Raw genomic sequence first — 24,137 nt, 5'->3', positions numbered from 1 at the left:
CCAGCAATAAAGAATTGTTCCTCCTACTCTACATCCTCAACACCATAAGCTGTCACTTGAATTCTGATCTTAGCCATTCTCTGGAGTATGCGATGGAATTTCAGAGTTAATTTGATTTGCATTCCCCTGATGACTGAGGATGATGAACATTTAAGTTCTTCTCAGCCATTAGAAATTCCTCTGTGGCCGGGCAGTGGTGGTGCACGCCTTTAATCCCAGCACCTGGGAGGCAGAGGAAGGTGGATTTCTGAGTTCGAGGCCAGCCTGGTCTACAGAGTGAGTTCCAGGACAGCCAGGGCTACACAGAGAAACGTTGTCTCGAAAAACCAAAAATAAATAAATAAATAAATAAATAAATAAATAAATAAATAAATAAAATTCCCCTATCACTCTCTTTTTAGATATGTACCACATTTTAAACATTTGCTTAATTGATTTGTTGATTTCTAGTTCCTTGAGTTCTTTTAGTACTTTGGATGCCAACCCTCTGTCAGATGTGGTGTTGGTGAAAATCTTATCCCATTCTGTGTGCTGCCCTTTTTCTTTTTGAGTGTCTTTTGTCTTACAGAAGCTTTTCAGTTTCATGGTGTTCCTTTTACCATTGTAATTGAATAGGAAATTAATAAATATTTTCTTATTTCACATATCAAATAAAAGCTCTATTTGATACATTTTGCGAGAACATACAGAAGAATGCACACCAAGAGCTTTGTGCATTTGTGACATGCCCCAATAATGGATACGTGTGCTCTGTATAAATAATCAGTTCATTGGGAAATCTGACTTTACCCACATACTTTTCTGGGAGCCAGTACATTTCTGGGTAACGTGGCTTGTATTGCTTCCTGTAAAATTAATCTCAGTTTTCCCATCTGTAAAATGGTCAATCATATATCTGCCTTGAAAATGTCTGGGGAGGGTAGTGTGACATTGTAATGTATGAAATATGCTTGAAACTTTTTCAAAGATTCGCACTGGTCATTCGTGTGCCTTTTGTGTGTAAACACACTGTGGGAATATACCAAATAACTCTGCAGGCTGCTGAAGAGTCTGTTTAATTTAAAAGTTTTGATAGACTTGCATACCAAACATGCTTCTATGATCAAAAGAATTTGAATCAATTCAGTATATCAAATCCCAATGTATTTACATCATGGTAAAGTTTACACAGCATTATAATATTGGTTGATGTTTCTCAATTTATAACTTTGGAATGGAAGTTCCCTTCAAAATTTGTGAATTTTGGACGGTAATTACAAAATTCATGATTTAACTACATATATCTTCAGATCTCCTGATGTTTACTTAGGGATGTTAGCTGCTTTCTTATTGGATGTAGCTCTAGTTTCTCTACTGCATTAGGATGTTCCTATACGTCTTAGTTTGAACCAGTACTCTCAGGCTAACTCTATTAGAAGTGGCTTCAGAAGATCACCATGAGCTTTGTAAGCAGATGGGTTAATAAAAGAGCAAGAGGAATGCAGATACCAGGGAGATACAGGGATGCCAGTTTTGTCATGTTCAAAGCCATGATGGCACCATCCATGCTGCTCTGGGCACATAATGAAGCTAGGTGAATCATGATTGAGTAATTTATCAGATCAAATAAAAGTCATATGAATATCCAAAATGACTATGTGCACAAATATTGGTAATTTTATGTTTTTGAGAACATGGTATCTATCTCACTCTCATTCCTTCTTCATTCAAACCCTTCCAATCTGTTCATTTCCACATATATGGTCTTGTCTTTAATGGTTATTAAATATGTATATGTGCATATACATATATATGTGTGTGTGTGTGTGTGAATTTGTGTGTATATGTGTGGTGTGTGTGAGTATGTGTGTCTCTGTGTACATGTATATGGTATGTGTGTGAATGTGTGTGTATGTGTGTATATGTGTGATGTGTGTGCTTCTGTGTATATGTGTGGTGTCATTATACATGTGTGTGCATGTGTGTATATAAAATCCTGCACGTGGAAGACTACTTCTCAGCAAAAGCAATAGAAGAAATTCTATATAGACCTTAGTAGCATCCTATATGTACAGTCCCTTCCTTTCTGACAGCTCCCTCATAGCTTCTAGATTTATGATTGCCCTAAATGCTTATCTAGGCTTCCTTCCAGGTTGGACCACTGCATCCCTTTGTTCCCCATCTCTCTGCTCCTCAGTCTGCAGCTCAGCCTGCAAAACTGGCTCACACATGGCTTCCTTCTGTGCTTCCTTCTTTATAGGATGATAGCCTTCTGGTTCGGGTTGTGTACTTCACAAAATCTTAAGTGTTTGTATTGTATATTTCATTCAATTTTACAATTGCTATAGCCAAAGATAGGTACGTGGGTAAGTCTAATAACATTTGGAGTGGAGTATGTGAGGTGATATTAATATCGTTACTTGCATATGTGAGCATCTGTGACCCAATAGAATTTCTATCTAGTTGAAAATGTCAGGAGGGACTTACCTTGTATGGTTTATATAACTGCGTACCAGTTAGTGGCTAAAAGCTGTTTCTATGCTTGTAGCTTCTTTGTTCTAAATAATTCAATTGATCACTTATATTTATTTGAAATAACCAAGTGTGGCCTTTCAGGATAAAAATAGAAATGGCAAGGCTTAAAAATAAATGCAAATTAAGGAAACTAAGCCCTCATGAGAGACCTGATTTTTCACACACACAATTATATAAGTCCTACCTAATAAATAGGAGCAAAATAGTCAGTGCAATAATATAATCCACAGAGAGTTTTTGAATTAACCTCTAGTATAATGAATTCATAATGCTGGAGAAAAAAAGCAGATGTTATGGGAATATAAATTGCATTGTAGGATGTGTTCTTGGGGGTATTTTATTTATTTATAAGTTCAATTAAAAATAAACATAAGCAGGGTGTGGTGACTACATCTACAATTCCAGCAATCAGTAGAAGACTTGCCAGGAGTTTGAGGGCAGCCTGAGCTATCTAATAAGTGCCAGGCCAGACTAGGCTGCAAAGTAAGAACTTGTGATACAAATAAATAGAGATTGCACCAGAAGAATTTGTAAAGAGCTAGCTTAGATGATCCCTGAATCTTCTCACTGTAGTGCTGGGCCTAAAGCAAATAAGATTTATGAACAGTTGTTTGATGGCCCTGTATATGTAGGTATTTACTTCCTGAATATTAAATTTCAGCACATTATCCATGTAGACCACCAAAGCTTACTCTCTACATAAGGATCTGCCTTGTCAGAAGGCAAAAGCCAACTGCAGTTCTGGGACCATTTCAGAAGTTTAGCTTTATAGTCTATCAGACAGCTTCTAACCCTTTGGATCCTTTTCTTGGAAGCATAGCCATGTGATATTTGACCATCAGAGAACCTGACAGGATTCCCAGACATGAAGCAAGAAAAACACACACACACACACACACACGATTAATGTAATTTGTGTACAGTGTGTGGGAACAAAAGGCCCTTCCCACTGCACTGCATATCTGTGCAGTCTTAACTTGCAAACTTCATGTACATTGTATATTGATCCTACTCCCTCCTTACACACTCCAGTGACCTCACTGTGCCAAGTTAAACGCTAAACAAGATTACAAATTTGTAGGCATACTTAGTTTTATTTAAAATGCCTATTTTCAAATCTGGCTTCTTTGAGGTATCAAAATACCTATCATGAGTCACCAAAGATACTGGCTTGAAGACTGCCAAATGTTGCAGTGCACTTAGCCTAATTCGTTATCTGTCTGAGATTATAAAAGTAGTTAGCAGAGGATTTGAAGTTTCATCATTGGTCTGAAAGCCTGATCTATCTGTTATGAAAATGTATTATCTTGATCAGTGTATAATAATAAGATTTTTCTTTCATCTTTTGCAACTCATAGAGCACTGACACATCATCCCACACAAATTACAGATACCCCAAAGACAAAAAAAAAAGACCACATAACAAATAAAATGAGTAAAATACAAATAAGGTTAGTTAGCCTCATGGAAAGTGTATATTCAATACAAACTCAGAAATGTGTGGGTCCATTAAGGGCCCAGGGAAGCAGATTCTATATTAAGACTCATAAAAATGCATTGAAATTATCTGGCACCCTTGTGTTTGTTCTCTACTTCCAGGGTCCCAATGCAAGACCTTCTGCATGCTATCCAATACTGGACCACTGAACTACATGGCTCAGCCTGAAGATCAACTGGGCTTATAAAATAACTAATTAAGGTAGCTAGCTGCAGAGAGAAACCAGAATTGTTAGTTCTTCATCTCATGAAGAAACATTGATAGAGACTCCAAAACCTTCAAGGAACCCCCAGCTATGGATGATCAGACATTTGTTGGCTGTAATGCCAATTGGTCAGGTTCAGAGAGACAGTTGGCTATCTCATACCATAACCGAATGCTGGTTCCATGCCACGTAGATTCTGGAGCATTTACCAATTTCCCTAATGATGACAAGCCTACTATCACCTAACAGCTTGCTGCAGAATTTGGATATGAACAGGGGAAAGTATCTTGTAGTATCTTACATGGTTTAGGAAGAAAACGGAGAAGAGTTCAGAAAATGTTTAATTACATTTTATGTGCTTGTTTTCTCCCTTAGCAAATGGACTTAACCGTGACTGCTTCTTCAGACTTTTACACTATTTCTCAGGAGATTCAATACGAAAGCCACATCACTTCTTCATCATATATATGAGATAAATCCAATGAGGACATAGGAAGTCAGATGTATGTGAAGAATCTCTCAACATTTCCCTGGTATGTATAGTGTGTGTGTGTGTGTGTGTGTGTGTGTGTGTGTGTGTGTGTGTGTTTGGAGAGGGGAGGGTTGACGGCCAAACCAATGGCCTTGGCCTTTACTCTTCCTCCCTGTTAGAAAGGAGCTTGTTCCTAAATTCTTCAACAGACTGGCCCCTATTGTTATTTATCCTTTGCTTAAAACAGCAAGGAATCCTGATTGCTTTCCAGCTCAGCTCAGCCTGGTTAGCTACTCTACACAGAAATGGGAGGGAGAAGAACATTACATATTCCCATGTCTGCATTTCCTCCTTGATGCCAACATCATTAAAAACTATAAGTTCACATTCAAATTTCTGTACAATTAGTCATAATACTCAGCAGCTAGTCTTGGTGCCCAAGTGTCTTCTCTCAGTGAGCATGCTTCCTCTAGATAGCTACTCTAGTACTCAGCTCATGGGTTGGTCATGTGGACTGAATTTGATAATTTTCATGATTAGAAGCAATTGTACCAGAACAAGTGCTTGGTTACTGTTAGAGGGTGTCTTAGTCAGGGCTTCTATCCCTGCACAAACATCATGTTCAAGAATCAAGTTGGGGAGGAAAGGGTTTATTCAGCTTACATGTCTATGTTACTGTTGATCAGCAAAGGAAGTCAGGACTGGAACTCAAGCAGGTCAGGAAGCAGGAGCTGATGCAGAGGCCATGGAGAGATGTTGTTTACTGGCTTGCTACCCTGGCTTGCTCAGCTTTCTCTCTTATAGAACCCAAGACTACTAGCCCAGGGATAGCACCACACATAATGGGCCCTCTCCCCTTGATCACCAAGTGAGAAAATGCCCCACAGCTGGATCTCATGGAGGCACTTCTCCAACTGAGGCTCCTTTCTCTGTGATAACTGCAACCTATGTCATGTTGACACACAAAACCAGCCAGTACAGAAGGACTTCACATTTCCCTGCATTAAGTGCAAAATGTACAAGGGTCTTAACATGTAATGTCCAAATAGAACAGGAGAAAGATGATATGCCTGTGAGGGCTTTCTTTCCTATAGTGAGTGGGTATTTATAGTACTGCTAGAGCATCCCACTTTCCTGAAATGTTAGATGCTTGTGCTACGATTTAACTGGTACCAAGCCAATAAACACACAGCTCATGAAAACAGTATACTCTGGGATAAAATGCTCCTTGATGGGTTTCTTTGTCCAAGTTCATAGACAAATTAAATGCCTTAAGAAACTTTCAGGTAATGTATAGGTAATGCAAGGGACATTAGCTGTTATTCCCTTTGGGGAGTTATCCAGCAGAGCCATGCTTCTCTGGACTTGGAAATTGGACATTGGACAAGCTCCTAAAATTCCAGTCATGCCATCTATAGATGACTGTTCTAAATTTCAGTGCACAGTATCTCATTAGCCACATTGGTTTTAAACATAATATTATATCTTTGAATTCATCAGGAAGCACTCAGAGTTTCTGATAGCAGTCTGGGACACATGTCTCTAATAACAGCTTTTGCTGTGCCATGCCCCACCCCACCCCCTTTGTGTCCCTTCAAGGTACACGAGTTATTGAGCAGTCCAGGCATTCTAACATTAAACTGATGAGATCAGGCAAGCCTAACTGCTTTGTTTTCTAGAAGCCAAACAGACTGCACATTTACAGGATACAAGTAGTTCTGTTAGACAGGGAGGCACCACTGGGGAGACAGATGCTTATTAAGTTCGTGGATTAGAGCAGGAGGAGCTTGTGAAGGACTGCTTCCAGGGCCCAGCTCTCGGCACTGTGATCTGGGTTCCACCGTTGTCCCCGCTGTGACAAGGCAGCCAAGTGGAGCCTGTTCCAGGACAATCATCAAAGCCATCCAAGTCCGTTTCCTTTCTCTTGCTTGTTTGCCGTTTACTGTAATGTTGATTTAAGAAAAACACCTTGTGTCACCAGTTCTTTTAGACTGTTTAAGATCTGGGCAAATTCAAAGGTGATTTTAAAGAAGGTTATAAAAATGTCCTGGCAGAAATTATCATATGGCTCTAGCTAAGATTTCAAGTACTACATGGATTAGGAATGGAGAGTTTGAAGGACCTTGTTTTTTGTTTCTGATTTTAGTGGAAATGCTTTGAGTTTCTCTCCATGTAAGTTGATGTTCACTCTGGGCTTGCTGTAAATCTTCTTTATTCTGTTGAGGTATGTCTATTGTATCCCTAGTCTCTCCAGGACCTGTATCCGGAAGGTGTGTTGGATTTTGTCAAAGGCAAACATTATTGTCTCAGTGAATGGCTTACAAACACAATGCAACATTCTTTGCTATATTAAACGGTGGTAACCTTTAAAAACATGCTCCCGAGATACATGGGAATTCCTTTATGGCAGACTCCCCCAATCCCTCATTCCTTACTACCTCTCCTTCTGTACGCTTTTTACTTTAGAGCCTTTAATCATTATATCTCTCATCTGTCTTTACTTTGGTATTGATTATTTGTCTCTGTTCCCAAGCCTTTCTGTCTCTGAGTTTTAAAGAGAAATTGCTACAGGGTCAGGGATACATGGGCTGAAAGTTAATGACATTAGCTGCTCTTCCAGATGACCATTGACATGTTGGCTTACAACCCTCAGTAACTCCAGTTCCAGAGATCCAATGTTCTCCTCTGGACTCTCTGGAAAACAGACACAACAGAGTGCACACACACACACACACAAACACACACACACACACACATATGCATATATATGCATATGTATATATACATATGCATATATATGTATATGTATATATCATATGCATATGTATGTATATATATACACTCATATATATACATGTACACTCATACACACATGATTTTATATATATATATATATATATATATATATATATATATATACACATATATATATATATTTATAATCATGAGATGCTTACTTACAATGGACATTTAACCAATATAACTGATGTTTTTAAGAAGAAAATGAGACTGCAAAGACAGGAAGAAGGAGGCCATCTGCACACCAATGAGATAGGACTCAGGAAAGCATATCCATCCAAGATATAGAATCAAGGACAGACCAAAGTAACTGTCAGACCAAAGTCAAACTTGGAAAATATATGAGTTTATTAGGGGTTTCCCAGTATAGGTAAGAGGTTACTTACAGAAGCAGAGATGACTCAATGTCAGCCAAGTCACTGAAAACCCACACATCACTGGGGGTGGTGACTCATGAAGCCTATATCCTTAGAATTCTCTGCATGAACATGCAGTACCGACCCTTAAACTGGTGGGAGAGTCTCTTCCCCCAGGAGCTGTTTACTGTTCTGTAGTCTTTGTGGATTTCGCTTCAGCTTTCTCATACTTATGAATTTTGTTGGCTTTCTGAACCTCATGATCCTCCCACCTCTTCCTGGAAGGAATGCTTCAACTTGGAACTCCTTGATCCTCAAAGGAGGCACGGTCCAGGATGGAGTGCTTTAACTCTGAAGAGAGTGCTGCACCACAAGAGACAATGAGGAAAGAGCATGCTGACGACTGTTGAAGAGTTGAGGACAGTCCTCTTGTTAATATATAGCTTATCCTATAGCTATACAACTAATATGTTAATAATGCTTACTTTATATAAAGAATATCAACCAGTAATGTTGGGAGATCCCAATTATGAATGTAGATCACAGTATCATATGGCCCTCATAGCTATGTATGTGAATTAGAAAACATTAGTTGTATTAAAAGTTTATGAATGTTAAATTACCCAAAATTAACTCAAAATCAAAGACCTAATGAATTGCATGTATTTCTGTGTGTGTGTGTGTCAATGTTGCATGTCACATCTTCATCATAACACACACAAAAACAAGCAAGTTCACTCTGCATTGTGTATGTTATTGCAAAATGCCAATAGAAATGTTATGGTTTAGCTACAGAAAAAAAATGAAATCTTTTAATATTTCCTATCAACATTCTTAAATATATAGATATCAAATTAGTGTGTATTTATTTTGCATTGTGCTAGAGTTTTTAATTTAAGATAAAAGCACTGCTTGAATTTCTGACTTAAATTTTAACTTACACAAATTAAATGAGTTTGTCTTGTGCTTAAGACAACTTTTCAACAATTTGTGAAATGGCCCTAGACATGCTTTTATAATTTTGTACATTGCATTTATGCAAAACAATGTTCTCTGTCTTGGTTATTATAAAATTAAAACATTGATCAACTCTGAAAAACATTTTGGATGCTCTCTGTCCTGCAGTATCAAACACTCAGCCAACATTCAGTTCTTTATGTAAAACTAAACAAGTTTTATATACCCATCACTGTCTGAAAGTTAGTCTCATCTTTAATAAGTAGTAAAATGACATGCACACTAAAGAATTGTTTTAAAAACAGTTTTGTTATTTCTTATGTATATTTTGCATACTTACAATTTTTATTGATTTTCTCTTGCTCTGATAATATACCATGACTAATGAGAATTTATGCTGCATGCAGAGGGAATGCTCATAATGGTAGGGAAGGCATGGCAGCAGGCAGCCAGAGAAAGAAGCTGAGGGACCACATGTCCAACTACAAACAGGAAGCAGAGAGATCTAACAGGAAGTAGAATAAGGCCAAGGATTCTCAATGCCCAACTCCATGATATATTTTCTCCCCCCAAATGAGGACCAAGGTCATATTCAAATCCCAACCTCTGAGAGACATTTCTCATTTAAACTACTTTACTGATAAACCTTGGTCATGGAAATTTTCCCAGAGTGAAAAGGATTGGGTAATAGAGAACTGTAAGGGATGTCTTTTTGAGATTTTGATTTGACTTTTCTCCAGAATATCAGTACTCACAGGGCTTACTTTCTTCATGGGAACGCTCAACATTGCTATTGGGTTTATGAGAATCTCACCATGACAGTCACATTACTCTTCCTAATTGTTGCTGCTCTTCCTGTAGAGGGATTGTACATCCTGCCCCACTGAGTTCAAGTTTAGCCCAGTGACTTGCTTTGGAAAGCAGTGGGAGTAGAATAGGTTCTTTATCGGGAGTAGTTTGACAGACCTTCCTATGGTCACCCCATCAATCTTTTGCTTTGAATACCTAATGACATCTCCCTGATAGAGGCTAAGCGTCAACCCAGGAGAGATTAAATATAAAACAAGACCCAATTTAAAACACATTAGATAGATATGTAATGCAAACTGAAGATATTGTATGACGTTAATAATTTTGGGTTAATTGTTACTGCTGCAAAATCTAGCACAAGGTAATTGAAATTTCTTTCTTTCTTTCTTTCTTTCTTTCTTTCTTTCTTTCTTCCTTCCTTCCTTCCTTTTTTCTTTCTTTCTTTCTTTCTTTCTTTCTTTCTTTCTTTCTTTCTTTCTCCCTCTCTTTTTCTCTGAGAGGCAGTTAAAATATTAAGAAGAGTCACAAGACTGCAAATCAACATTTATTTTCCTCCTGCCTCATCTCTTTGTCTATAATTTTTTTCCATCAATGATTCTGGAGTAAAAACAATTGTTTAAGTATGTTAATTCCTGAGTACGTCTAATAGTATTTGATATGGGCTTCCCTTTCCAGATGTCATAAGCAAATCATAGAAATGTGACTGGAGGTTTCTGGCCCAGTGCTGTCATTGCACATAACCCCATAAACTCAAGCCCAGAGACACACATTGCTTTGTCCACGTTCTTGCAGCCAAGGAGTGACAAAATGAACTACAGAGTTAATACTAAGGAGCAGTTCCCATTCCAGACTTCAACCTCTTCAAGGAAATTCAGTAGGCTACAATGAGCTCTGACACAATATTTTTGTCTTTGAAACATTTGGAAGATGACTCATGTATATAACAGACACCACAGGAAAATAGACATGAAGCATTTTGGGGAACAAAATTATAACTTCTTAGTCTGTTTCCAAGAAGTGAGAGGAGACAGTTGAAGGAAGGCAAACAGCACTGGCTATCTACCCTCATTGGATCAAAGAGTAAATGCTTATCAGGACAAATAAACTATGTGGAGCCCTGAGCACATGAACTCCCAAATCAAAGTTATTTCATGACCACAGAATAAGGGAGGGAGAAACAGTACAAACCCACAGGCAAAACGTCTCTGGCTCTCTTCACATTGAGCCTTCTTTTGCTGGTTTTCAGAAAAAGTAAATGGGTATCACTTTTTGCTTCAGATCCCTTCACTCCTTTCTTCTCCAGGCAGTGAAAGAGCTGTCATTGTGTTTTTTTTTCCTCCAAAAACAAAAACAGGGATGACTTATGGGAAATCTATGGTCATGACTTACTAGCTCAGGAAGGGAGAGGGTCCTGGTGCGTCCAGGATCCCATTGCTTTGATTTTAAGTACATCATACAGATGTAAAATAATTCATTTGCAGGAATTACTAAGTGACTAACCTTTGATTCCTTTCAAGAGTCTCTGCCTGCATGGCCCTTTCCCCCACCTATGCATTGTGAGGGTGCTTGTTCAACAAGTACAGATGGCACAGGGCTTATTTTTATGCTCGAATAAACAATCTACCTCATTGAAATTTAGTATAAGGTAATATCAGGCAGGTATGAATAATTATAACTTACAGAAAGCTTAAACTGGATAGTCATTAGTATTTTTGATACTATGAAGTACGTGCTTATACTGTGTCTTAGTTAGGGTTTTACTGCCTTGAACAGAACCATGACCGAGCCAACTCTTATAAGCACAACATTTAATCGAGGCTGGCTTACAGGTTTAGAGGCTCAGTCCAGTATCATCAAGATGGGAGCATGGCAGCTTCCAGGCAGGCATGGTACAGGAGTAGCTGAGAGTCCTACATCTTTATCTGAAGGCAAAAGGAGAAGACACTCCCATGTGGTTAGGAGGAGGGTCTCCTTGCCCACCCCTAGAGTGACATACTTCCTCCAACAAGTCCACACTTCCCAATGGTGCCACTCCCTGAGACAAGCTTATTCAAACTACCACATACCTTAATGACACCTAACCATACCATTTCACTCCAGTCTGTTAATGACCCCACTTGCTGATAATAACAACCAGATCATTTGCGTTCTCAGACCCTCTCATTTCCATGGTATATTCTATCTGGGTTCTATACACCTTGCTTTGAGAGGTTACAACCAACATATCATGTGTGTACTTGCAGTCTCTCTATCTGAAGCAACTAAAGAATCTACTCCGGCATTCCCTGTTCACTTTCATAGAACACTTATATTTCTGCAACATTTCCATTAGACTTGGAAACTCATTTTATAAGCACTCAGAATAACCTCACTTTCCAGTGTACACTCAGCACATACATTCATCTTTAGATGACGTCATTGCAGCCATGATGGCCTTCTAATGAACCATCAATTTAGATGAGGTTCCTCAAGCACTGATATCATATATCTCTCTCCTAACACACAGCTACGTTTTTTTCTCTTTTTTTCTACATTCTACCAATACTGTTTGTTTTCTTAAATCTTTTCTCACGTGTTAACTGCTATACATTGCTCTCTTTGGCTGTAAAGTGTCCTCTATCAATCTCCTCTTCCTTTGAGTTTCAATTTCCTGTAGGTATATCAGCCAAATATTTCAAATAATAGAAACTCACAGCATTCCCTAAATGCACACAAGTTTGTTTAATAGCATAGAGACATCAGTCTTGCCCATACATGTTTCCACAGTAGCCAAGAAAATGTTCTATCTGATTCTGACTATTCTTTAAAATTGTCACTGTCTTCTTTCACTATAAACACATCCCTACTCAGGAAACATTGAGAGAAAAGATTAGACAAGGGAATGGATAGGCATGGGAAGGGGATACAGAGCACATAGGGTAGGGATTAATAGTGTTGAGAAAGGGCACAAGAACCCAACATAATCCAATGAAAAGGATACTCATAATAAGCAAGCCTCTGGGAATGATGGGACATATATAAAGCATTGTTGATCCCAAGAAAACAGAGATGAGAGAAGGAATGTAATAACTAACCAGATGAAAAATGTGACAGGTAGTAAACAGCTTTTAGTGGCGCTTGTGTTCTCCAGGAAATCTGAGCAATACTCAGAAATCAATCTTGAAAGAAACTCAATGTTCCAGGCCGCTAACTAGGAATTCCAGGGCTTTATGTAGCTGTTATTCTTCACGTCCCAGACCAGAACACACACACACACACACACACACACACACACACACACAGAGAGAGAGAGAGAGAGAGAGAGAGAGAGAGAGAGAGAGAGAGAGAGAGAGAGAGAGAGAAAGAGAGAGAGAGGGAGAGAGAGAGAGAGAGAGAGAGAGTTCTCCAGTTCACCAGGCATAAAATGCCTGGCAGCTCTCAGGGGCTCACCATATCGACAGGCAGAGAAACTTAGCTTGTCAGATAACATCATTATCCCTGGCCTGATAGGCACTTTATCTGGCCCCATGCTGATTCATGGGCAGTCTAGATGATGTACTCGTCTACCAAGCTTTGCTAAGAATAATATTTTTGATCTACAAATATAATTGAGTGCCATCACACATTCATAGTAGGTTACTTAAAAATTCAACTCTTTGAGCAGCAAAAAATGACAGCTGACACAATCTCTTGCACTAGAGGATGTTATTTTGTATATGTAAAAAAATATTTCAATGAAGATGGCCATCTCTTTCATGCTCATGTAGCTGACACTGTGATGAATAACTTTCTATTTAAGGATAAAACACTGGCTAATAATTGCTTAAAACACTAAAGTTTGCATCTTTGTTATCTCATATTCATAAAAATATTAATATGAATATATACTTAATATTCACATTATACACTAATAGTAGATATCCAAAGTAATTTCTAAGATTACAAAATTGGAGGACTTATACTTCCTAATTTCAAAATATATTACTACCAACAGCAGCTAAGGCAGAATGATCTTAGCATAAAGTTAGATGTGAGGATTCCAGGGCTGGACTTAATTCAAGCATTTCCTGATATAAAGAAGTGTCAAGCTGTATGAAAAGGAATATTCATAGAGGGGGGCTATGAACTGAGGGCTTTTCTTAACACCAACATGCAAGAGCATCTCTTTTGTTGCGGTTCTCATCTGACCCACATGCAAATCCCCCCCACCCTCTCCCTGTATTCTCACAGTTATTCAGTTGCAGCATGAGCTTGAAATCCTGGGCTTAAAAGCGGACCATGAATGATTTTTGAGATTTGGGTATAGTTGCTTTTAACCTAGACATGTCCTGTCAAAAGTGGCAAGCTATCTGTCCATATAGCCCACCAGCTACTCAAAGTAGAAAACAAGCCACAGAATCACAGGAGAGGAAGGTGAGGCAGAGGCATCCTGCCCTGATCCACAGCATGGGAAACTGCGCAGCCAGTTCTGCCAGGCAACCTGCTCTGGAAATGAATGTCCTGGGCTTTGCTCTGAGCCTGATTCTTCTACCTGGGAATTGTTCATGAGTGAGTTGAGGTTTTATTGTTTGCTTCCCTTTACTTTTTCCATGGGGTTCTGGCTTTGCTCCTTGAGACTCACTCTCTTTTCTCCCTATGTTAATGATGCTGATACAATCACCACAAGACTCTCCAACTGGGCGACATTCTGGGCGGAATCTCGCAGAAAAAAAAGATCTTCGAAAGGTCCTGTTTTGAGTCATGTGGTACCTTTGCAGAGAACTGAGCCTATTAGATTGTCCTTTGACCTCCGGACAGGTGCCCCACACGTGTTCTCTGACATGCCTGCTGCTGACACATACATAAACCAATGATTTTAAAAAATATTCTATTTAAATTTTTGGAATATACTCAGTTATATTATAAATGTTTTGCTTTAAAGTCAAGCTTCTGAAATTACACAGAACGTTCATGTGGGGTCATAAACTTAGGATTTCTTGGTCACATTATTTGTTCTAACTAAGCTGAACTACCTTCTAGGAAACACATTCTTCTCTTAATCTAAATTGTACAGTTTTAATTAGTACTGGGGTACATTTGAGGTTTTGATAGATACAAACTGCCTTAGTTAGGGTTTCTTTTGCTGGGATGAAACTGCCCACTGCTGAAGCAACTTGGGAAGAAAGAGTTTTCTTTGGCTTAGAAGTTCATATCTGCTGTTCATCACTGAAGGAGGTCAGGATAGAAACTCAAACAGTGCAGGAACCTGAGTCTGGGGGGCAGGAGCTGATGCAGAGGCCATGGATGGAGGGGTACTGCTCAATTGCTTGCTTCCCGGGGCTTGCTCAGCCTGATTCTTTTATAGACCCTAGGATCATCTGCCCAGGGGTGGCTCTACCTACAAAGAGCTGGGCCCTCCCCTATAAGTCACTAATAAAGAAAATGTCCTAAAAAGCCTGCTGATCACCCAATCTTATTGAGGTATTTTCTCATTTGAGGCTCCCTCCTCTCCCATGACTCTGGCTTATGTTAAGTTGACATAAAGCTAGTCAGCACAATGATATTTTGCAGTGTTTAATGCATGCTTAACATATCTATCTCCTGGAATGTTTACAATTCATTTAGGACAAAATCTTTGAAAATCCTTTCTGTGGTTCTATGAAATAACTGGCAGGTTATTTTTATCTATAGTACCACAACTCATTCCTCAGCCTCTTACCTCCTGCCATTCTCCTGCTCTCCCCTAGTTCTAGTAACTACAATTCTCTTCAATTTTTACAACTTATATGAGTTTAGATCATACACACTACTGAGATCATTCAGTCTCTGCTGTTGCTGTGCCTGCTTATTTCGCTTAACACAATGATGTCCAGTTCCAGCCATATTGTTCATATAATCGAGTTCTGTCCCTTCAATGGTTGGCTGACCTACTATCGTATGTGTGTACCATATTTTCTTTTCCATTCACCAGTTGATTGATTCTTAGGTTGTATGAAATGTAACAGGGCTGCAAGAAACATATCCCTTCAATATGCTGAATTAATTTTCTCTGGATGTATGCCCAGAAGTAGGAATGCCTGGTCATATATAATTTTTATTTTTACTTCTTTGAGAAAACCACCTCTATCATTATGGAAGGCTTATAAACATTGTACAAGCATATACTGTATTCCCTAAGTCGTATTTTATTTTTACAATCTTCTGCTGTCAAGACAAACTTAGAATAATTATTTTCTAACTCAATAAGTCCCTTTTTATACTTCTTCTATATTCTTCTTAAAAATTAATCAATTCTGACCTTAGATCATCTCTTTCTTATCTTTTCTGATACTCAGCTAGCAGAAACTAGCTAGTATGTTCAATATTTTATAGGAAGTCAAATTTGTTTAGCAGATTTTTCTCTTGTTACATATCCCGTCTCAGTATTCTCAAGTCTTATACTTATTGACACCTCATTTTTTTCAGCCTTGCTAAATATCTCTTGACTGTTTTCAGTTTCCTCTTGTCATATATTTCCAAAGCCAACCTCATAGCTTTTAGATTTTTATCATGCCTGTCATTCCTCCTTGGTTCAAATTTCTGAATCAAATGTGTGCTGAGGACGCTCTGAAACATATCATCCTAAATGTCAACTTTTGTTTCTATTAGCAGTCTAGTGACTTTTTCTGGGCCTATATGATGCTACACATGTGTCTGTGAACAATACGTAGTTAATCAGGCCACCTATTTCCAGGGACACTCTACCTAGAAGTATGACAGCAGCTAGTTTTAGCTAAGGTGATGATGCCAGGCAGGGTCTTGACTTTTTAGTTGTCTATCAAGCATTATCTTAAGATCAGTATTTATAGTGAGTCTATTTTTTTACTTTCTAAGCCAGTTCAAAGTTTAAAATTGTTTCGGCACACAAAACCAAATTAAACACTACTATTAACTGTTATATCACCTTTATACTACATAATTTTGCATTTTGATATCTGATAATTGGTGAAATTTCAATGCATGAAATCATTTAATAAAAATACTTTTCAATTAGCTCTCTGTACCTCAAGGGATTATTTGTAATAATGAGTCTTTGGTGTGTCTGGTTTGTTCTGGTTATGTTGAGGTTCATTCCAGCTTCCAAGTTCATACAACCCTTGTTCTCGCAGAACAGGGAGGCCTTAAGTGACATTTAACTGGTAGCCTTCAGCACCTGATCCCTGAAAAGACCAAAAAGAATGAAAGGTATGTGCCCAAGTCTACTGTGAAACAGATCAAATTGTGTCTTCTAGTGTTTCACAAGAAAGGTGTTAATACTCAGGTTTAAAATGAGACTGGCGTCTAGAAACCTTAAGAAGTCTTGACAAAATTGCTGACCTGGTGAGAAATGTATCCAGTACTTGAAGTTGGGTATGTTTAGTTTTAAGCTGATAGATTATGATCGTCTACTAAAAACTAAAGCATAAAATAGCATAGATTTATAATAATGATTAGACAGTAATGATGAGGACAATCTATTAAATCTTACATTGGTGAGTGAAGTGAGTTGATGAGTTCAACTTGGCCTTCTTCTTCCTTCCAATGCTCTTTCAGGTTTTCTGATCACCACCAACTCAGAATACTGATTGGGTCCCAGTAGACTCTCTGTCTGTCACCAGTACCTACTTTCCTGTAATTGCCTTGGCTCCAGGATAATCCAGTAGTTCATTTTCGTTGAAACTACATAGGAAGCTCTTTTATTGCAAATTCAAATACAGTTGCTCTTCTCAGACCAGGGAGAGTCTTCTACATGAAGGACTGAAGTCAGCCTGGACATGTTGCTTTAAGGAAGTCTGTGTTCATTCTGAGAATCTAATAGGAAAATAGAAGTGGGGTTAGCAACTAAGTGGAGCTCCTGGGACATTCAAAATTAATCCAGGGAGCAGAGAGATGAGCCCCATATGTTTTCAATTTTTCATCTACCTAATAATTTTTACATCATCTTCATGAGATTAAATTCATTATAAAGACTCTTAATTCATTTTACTATAGTTTGGTCATTATGCCTACACATGATGGATATAATGTCAAGTCCTTCCAGTAAGTAAAATATTTTCAGCAAATTCACTTTAATAATGCTTTACAGAGATTTTTGCAACAGGAAAAAGAAATGTCAAATGTAGTAAACACTATTGCTGTCTCTGTAATTCTTGCCACCACATCATATTCAGTGGGTTCAAGCCAATATTCTACACTCCTATTAAGAGTGACAAGGCAGGCAAGGGAGCTCTATACAAAAGAGAGATAATTAGAATATTCAGACAATGGAGGTGAAAACTTCATGTGGATTACTACAGACACATTCTCTTACAAAGGGGACACACAGCTGAGGACAGGATTGCTATGGGACAAAACCTTTGGAACTTTTGAAAGCACTGAATGACAATTTAGAAAGTCTGTGTACAAAAGCTGAGATTTGTTTTTAAACATGAATGAGTAAAATCTCTATCATCATTTGACTCCTGTTCTTTCTTTCGCAACTCATGGAAATCTGCCTAAGATCAAGCTCTGCTGCACAGCACAAATGAATGACTTCCCTTTTTATGCGGTGGGAGTTTTTCTGGAGGGCTCTTGTGGCCAGTGCCTAATCCTGTTTGACAGCTTATCTAATGCTCTTTCATTTAATTATGATAGTGTAAAATGAAAGAATTATTTTTCAGGTGACCAGATTAAAATAAGGTATAGCCCAGCGAGATGTCAGTAGGAGCAGAATGTCTGCCTCTAAGCTTGATGACCTAGATTTGAACCCAGAACCCATGTGGTAAAAGTAGAGAATTTGTCTTCTGGCCTACACACACACATACACACACACAAACACACACACACCACATGCACACTAACAGACACACAAACACATGCTCCACATATTCGTGCACACATGCAAGTGTGAGTGTGTGCTCGGGCACACACACATGCGTGCGCGCACACACACACACACACACACACACACACACACGAGCTAAATGAGTAAATAAGTGTAAACAAAAATGAAATAAAATCACAGATGAGTAGAAAACAGCTATGTGTACAAATAGAATGTTCACTGTTCCGCTATGGCGAGGCTCCTGTTGTAGATTCCTATAGGTGACTATGAGAGAAGTCCTCAAATGTTGCAATATTCTTACAGTGTGTTCTTTTTAGAAGAGAGACATGGGTGGATCTGTGACATGGCTCAGCAGGTAAAGGTGCTTGCCTTCAAGCTTGATGACCTGAGTTCAATTCCCAAGATACACATGCCAGAAAGAAAGAACTAGCAGCTGCATGTTTCCCCTTGACTCCACATGTACACTGTGGTATTTGTGTATCCATAGAAACACACACACACACACACACAAACACACACACACACAATTAAAAATTTTAAAGACAGGGGTGAGGGAGCCCTTGCTCATCTGCTCCCACAGGTGTTCAGCACTATGGGGACAAGAGGAAGATGAAGCAAGCTTTCTTTGATAGCATGCCACCACTGTGGCTTCTGAACCCTAACTGTTATCATTGCCTTTCAGTCTTTGCCTCTTCTGATTTTTTTAAGTCTTCCCACAGGAAGTGCCAAGTCCCTACTTGGGTATGGTACTCATTTTTCAAATATATCATAATGGCAAATTGATTCTTAGGGAATATGAGTGTTTTCTCTCCCTTAAGCTGATCTTCTATACACATGGGTCACCTTGTGTGTGTCTGCATTTTATTCCAACCAGCCTGTCACTGTTCTTTTAAACTTAATGCCTCTCTACGATTGTCCCCTGCCATGAGAGTACATTGTCCCCTGATCTTAAGTTCTGGAACTGAGGAGTTAAACATGGGTCTTAGCTAAAAATCAAGGTGTCAGCAGAGATTCTTCTGGAAGCTCCAGGGGAACATCTGTTTTTAGAAGCCACCTGCCTTTCTTGGCTCATGGAATTTATAGATCCCTTTCTCTGTCTTCAAGGCCAGATGTGTGACATCTTCAAAGTCTTTGCTCTGCCTCTGATCTCCTCCTTTCATTTATAAGAATCTGTGGGATTACAGGGGGACCACCCAGATAATGCAGAACAACATTTTATGTCAGTGTTCTTAACGGTAAATGTTTAAATTTCATTTCCAATGTAGACTAATCTGTAAGTTTATTAAATTGGGATGCAAACAGATCTTAGGAAAGAGAATATTTGGTTCACTGTAACAACTCAGGAATTTTTCATAGTGCTCTCATAGAGTGATCTCCCACTTATTTGTTGTAATTAGAAAGTCTGGATATCAAAGAAAATTGTCTGTTGTGATTGCTGCTAAGGTGACACCTGATAAAAACATAAGTTCTGTACTTTATAGTTCTTGCATCCCCATTTTTATTTTCCAATGCATTACCCACTTTGTAATTTAATATGCTGACCATTATATTTCACATACACTATGTATGCAAAAATAGGTCTGTCTAATGCAAGATCCATTTTAGTGAAAGAATGACAGCGAATTCCATCTCATATCATTATTTAACCATGAAACATTATAACATCATTTAAAGGCCCTGAGAGAAGAAGATAGTGATTATGAGTGCTAGGTTTCTAAGACAAGAAAATACTCAGAGCTTAACCTTGATAAAATTGAGGGAACCCTCAAGCCCCTTTATCTCCAGGAAGGAAACAGTGTGATGAAGTAATGGTGCAGTGAACATTACCTCATATGGGAGACAGCAGAGCCAGGATCTCTTGAAAGTGTCTCCACCTACATCAGCTAGGACCAGCAGCTCTTCTCACCAAACCTGAGATGTGAAGCTGGAATCTGGGGCAGCTGCTCAAACATTTCTGTTTTGTTTCATTTTGCTCATAGCCTTTCAACGTAAATGATAAAGACCTTCAGAGCAGGTTTTTACTTTATACAATCAGCACATGTTATGTGCATAATCAATCTAATGCAAGCATCTTAAAGAACATGCAAGATATATAGCTTCGAAATCTGTCTTTTTAAAAATGATCAGGGAAGTTTCTTCAGGCCTTTAGGCAGTGTGTGCAGATCACAAGATGGTGGCTGTGGGAGCAGTCTGAGAGCTGCTGTGGCCCGTTGGGTTAAGTTTCTGTACCCACTTCTCTACAAGTGATGCCAAGAAACAGCTGAGCTGCAGCACGAAAGGGGACTCCAGGCTTCAAGGTAGTCTTCTTCACCACCATCTCTGTGTGTGATGTTCAGCCTCTGGCTTTCGACTAGACCTTCTTATAAGCTCAGTAGATTATTTCAGACCCTCAGCTGTTTAATTTATTTCAAATGAAAACTTAGTGGGTTATAAAGAAAATAAAGCTACTAACAAAGAAAGAGAAATATTAGGTTTTGTTGCACCATTTAAACTTTAAGGCCTAAGATAAAATTGTTTTTAATGTTGGTTAGTCAGATTCATGTTGCTGTAACATAGTATTTGAGATAATCAACTTAAAAAGAGGAAAGATTAGAAAAAAACTTCCCAGTCCTTGAATTGGCAGAATTCAGATGTGACAGTTCTGAATTCTTCAAGGTCAGCTGTTCCTTTGTTCCTGGGTTTATGGTAATCTACGACATCATGCAGAGGGAACCAATATTGAGCCAGGTTGCTTATTTCAAGGCTGCAAGGAGCCAAAGAGAAGACACAGGGTGTAGTGGGGGATTATGCTCTTCAAACACATTTATTCAATGACCTAAGTTCTTTCATTAGGCTACTTCTCCTGAATTTTGCACAACCCTACAGTGCCATAGGTTAGAGACACAGCCTTTAGGGTGTGTGTGGGGAGTGAGGGGTGTGGCGTGAAGGGAACAAGGGAAGTCGAAAGGGTCAAGGTACAATACAGGGGGAAAATGTAGCACAAAGTGGAGTGATAGTAATCTGGGATATGCCTGCTGCTTATGCCACATGGTATGTATGTGTGCTGCCTCTTTCCTTAGTGTTCCTCAGTGATGAATGTTTTCCCTTTGTGTCTCACATGGCTTGCTTTGGTGACACTGTCATAGGAATGGTGAGCAAGCATGTGAAGACTTGACTCTCAGGCACTGAATTACTGCTTAGGTTCTCTATTGTCCCTTTTGGTCGTTGACACTGTCTTATGTAAGCACTGGCTCTGGGTCTGCATGATGACGATCACAAAAATAATGGGTTCATTTTCAAAAACTCATGACCATTCATTCTGTGAGGAGGACACTCACATATCCATACATCATCTTGCAATAATAGTAAATCAAGAAATAGGCAATTCAAGAGTATACAGTAGCACAAATTATCCTGACAAAAGACTCTTTCTTATATCTTTTTTTTTTTTTTTTTTTGCATTTTCTTGTTGAGCTTCCAGTAACCATGCTGAATTCTTACACAAATGTAAAGAGAAGGAAAGACCATGGGATGAATCTTCTGGTAGCATGTGCTTGGATCTTTACATCAAACCAAAGGATTATCATGATAGCTTTGTGAACAGGGAGAATATGTTGGCTCTTTTTTAAAATCATACTTGATTATTTTATGTTCCTTAAAGCTATAAACATTGGCCTAGAACATACAGCCTTTCAAGAAAATGAAGAGGTCTGCTAAACTCTTTATAGTTAATAAGTAGGAATAAAAGTTTCGGTTTTGTAATTGATTCCATAATTGAGATGCTTCTAGAAGCTGTCCACTTCAAAGAAAAATGCCAGTAATTTTGAAGGTGGTTCCTTCATTATTCTAGCATTCTCTTTTTCTTACTAGAGGAAATATTCCTCCTGCACAGGCTGGATAAAAATACTTATTCTGTATATATTTATGTAACTGGAAGCTTTGATACATAGTTTATCAATATGATAGGGTTGTTTTAACTATAAGACTTGGAGAAAGATCTCAAGACAATTGGAATGTCTTATAAATTATAGTGAATTAATTACTTCTTAGAATAGGTTATAGAATGCTTCTTAGAAAGAATCATTACTTTAACACCCCCTTAGCTGTTTTAATGTAAAAACAAATATGAGAATACTACTATCTTCTAGGCAATGCAGAGTACTACCTTAGGTAGGTTATTTGCACCTCAACCACATCTTGAAATATGGTAACCCTTTTAGTAGTTATATTTGTCATCCATGTGGCAAAATACCAGAAGAAAGCAACTCACGAAGGGAAGAGTTTCTTTTGGCTTACCTGGTGAAGCAGACCATCATTAAGGTGACAGTACTATGGCAGGAGTTTGAGACAGCTGGCCACATTATATCGCCATCCAGGAAACAAAGAGAGATGAATGCTGATGTTCAGCTGCCTTTCTCCTTTCTATTCTGTTCAGACCCCTCTTCGCGGAATAGTGCTGCCCACAGCTAGGTTGAGTTTCCCTTCTTCAAGTGGCCTAATCTACAAATTCCCTGATAGACATTCCCAGATGTTTGTTTGTATGGTGATTACAAATTCTATCAGGATGACAGTCTCTCAAGACTGAGAGATTTAAAGAGATGATAGCACTAATTATAACAGTAGTTTTCTGGGAGTGATTTCTTTTAAGAATTTATAGACGTGGTTATTATTTCTACATTATATACCAAAAATTAGGGCATAAACATTGTAAAGAGATTATGAAGTATGTGCAAAGCTTTGTTTTTTATCGTAGCACCAAGGAAGAGTGCTGAGAAAATTCAATATGATCACATGTTAAAAAGGCACTACATACACTTGTTATTCATACTTCTCTGAAGTTTTGTAAATTTATATTAATAATGCCTCTTAAATTTTAATTTCTAGTTTGCATTTCTGACCATAGACACGGCTTCTCTCAGTTCCCAGGGTCCTTATGCCCCTGAAGGGCTGCTGGGTAGCACATAGGATGGGCAATGGGGTTTGAGACGTGGAATAAGAATGTCCACATCTATGCTCTTCTGATCTCAAAATCCTCGGCCAAAAGTCCTATCTTTTCTAATGGCTTCACAGCAATGGAGCCTTTTAATTACAATGCTGCACTAATTGTCTCCTCCACATAAATTCCACTAAGTTCTGCTAAATATGTCCTTAGGTGACACCAAGCTTGAGATGTCAGTCCTTTTGTTAGACAGTTACTGTCACATTAGGAATTATATAAATTAAACATTATAGATGTTTCCCAAGCCTCATGGACCAAACTGTGGAGAGCCGTTGCTGCCTCAAGAAATGTGGTTCAGGGCTAATATCCACTTATCAGTGAGTACATATTGTGTGAGTTCCTTTGTGAATGTGTTACCTCACTCAGGATGACGCCCTCCAGGTCCATCCATTTGCCTAGGAATTTCATAAATTCATTCTTTTTAATAGCTGAGTGTAATTGTGTGGTACATTGTGTAAATGTACCACGTTTTCTGTATCCATTCCTCTGTTGAGGGGCATCTGGGTTCTTTCCAGCTTCTGGCTATTATAAATAAGGCTGCTATGAACATAGTGGAGCATGTGTCCTTCTTACCGGTTGGAACATCTTCTGGATATATGCCCAGGAGAGGTATTGCAGGATCCTCCATCCTCCAGTAGCACTATGTCCAATTTTCTGAGGAACCGCCAGACTGATTTCCAGAGTGGTTGTACAAGCTTGCAATCCCACCAACAATGGAGGAGTGTTCCTCTTTCTCCATATCCTCGCC

The 24,137-nt window shown here is 38.6% G+C and overlaps 1 long non-coding RNA gene across 2 annotated transcripts; it reads right to left on the bottom strand.

Annotated features, from left to right (window-relative positions):
* Positions 1 to 7,812: 7,812 nt before the first annotated feature.
* On the bottom strand, positions 7,813 to 23,756 carry Gm34353. Of its 2 annotated transcripts, XR_387448.3 has the most exons (4): positions 20,239 to 23,756; positions 17,077 to 17,399; positions 16,613 to 16,768; positions 7,813 to 8,207 (listed from the first exon to the last, which is right to left on the bottom strand). It is a non-coding gene; the product is annotated as a predicted gene, 34353 (long non-coding RNA). The 2 variants fall into 2 exon arrangements; XR_387447.3 differs by lacking the exon at positions 16,613 to 16,768.
* Between the last annotated feature and the right edge of the window lie 381 nt (positions 23,757 to 24,137).

The sequence above is a fragment of the Mus musculus genome, chromosome 1, assembly GCF_000001635.26.
Source record: "Mus musculus strain C57BL/6J chromosome 1, GRCm38.p6 C57BL/6J".
In the NCBI taxonomy this organism is placed as follows: Eukaryota; Metazoa; Chordata; class Mammalia; order Rodentia; family Muridae; genus Mus; species Mus musculus.
Note: the sequence above shows the minus strand (reverse complement) of the source record. Positions and strands in the feature narration are given on the sequence as shown.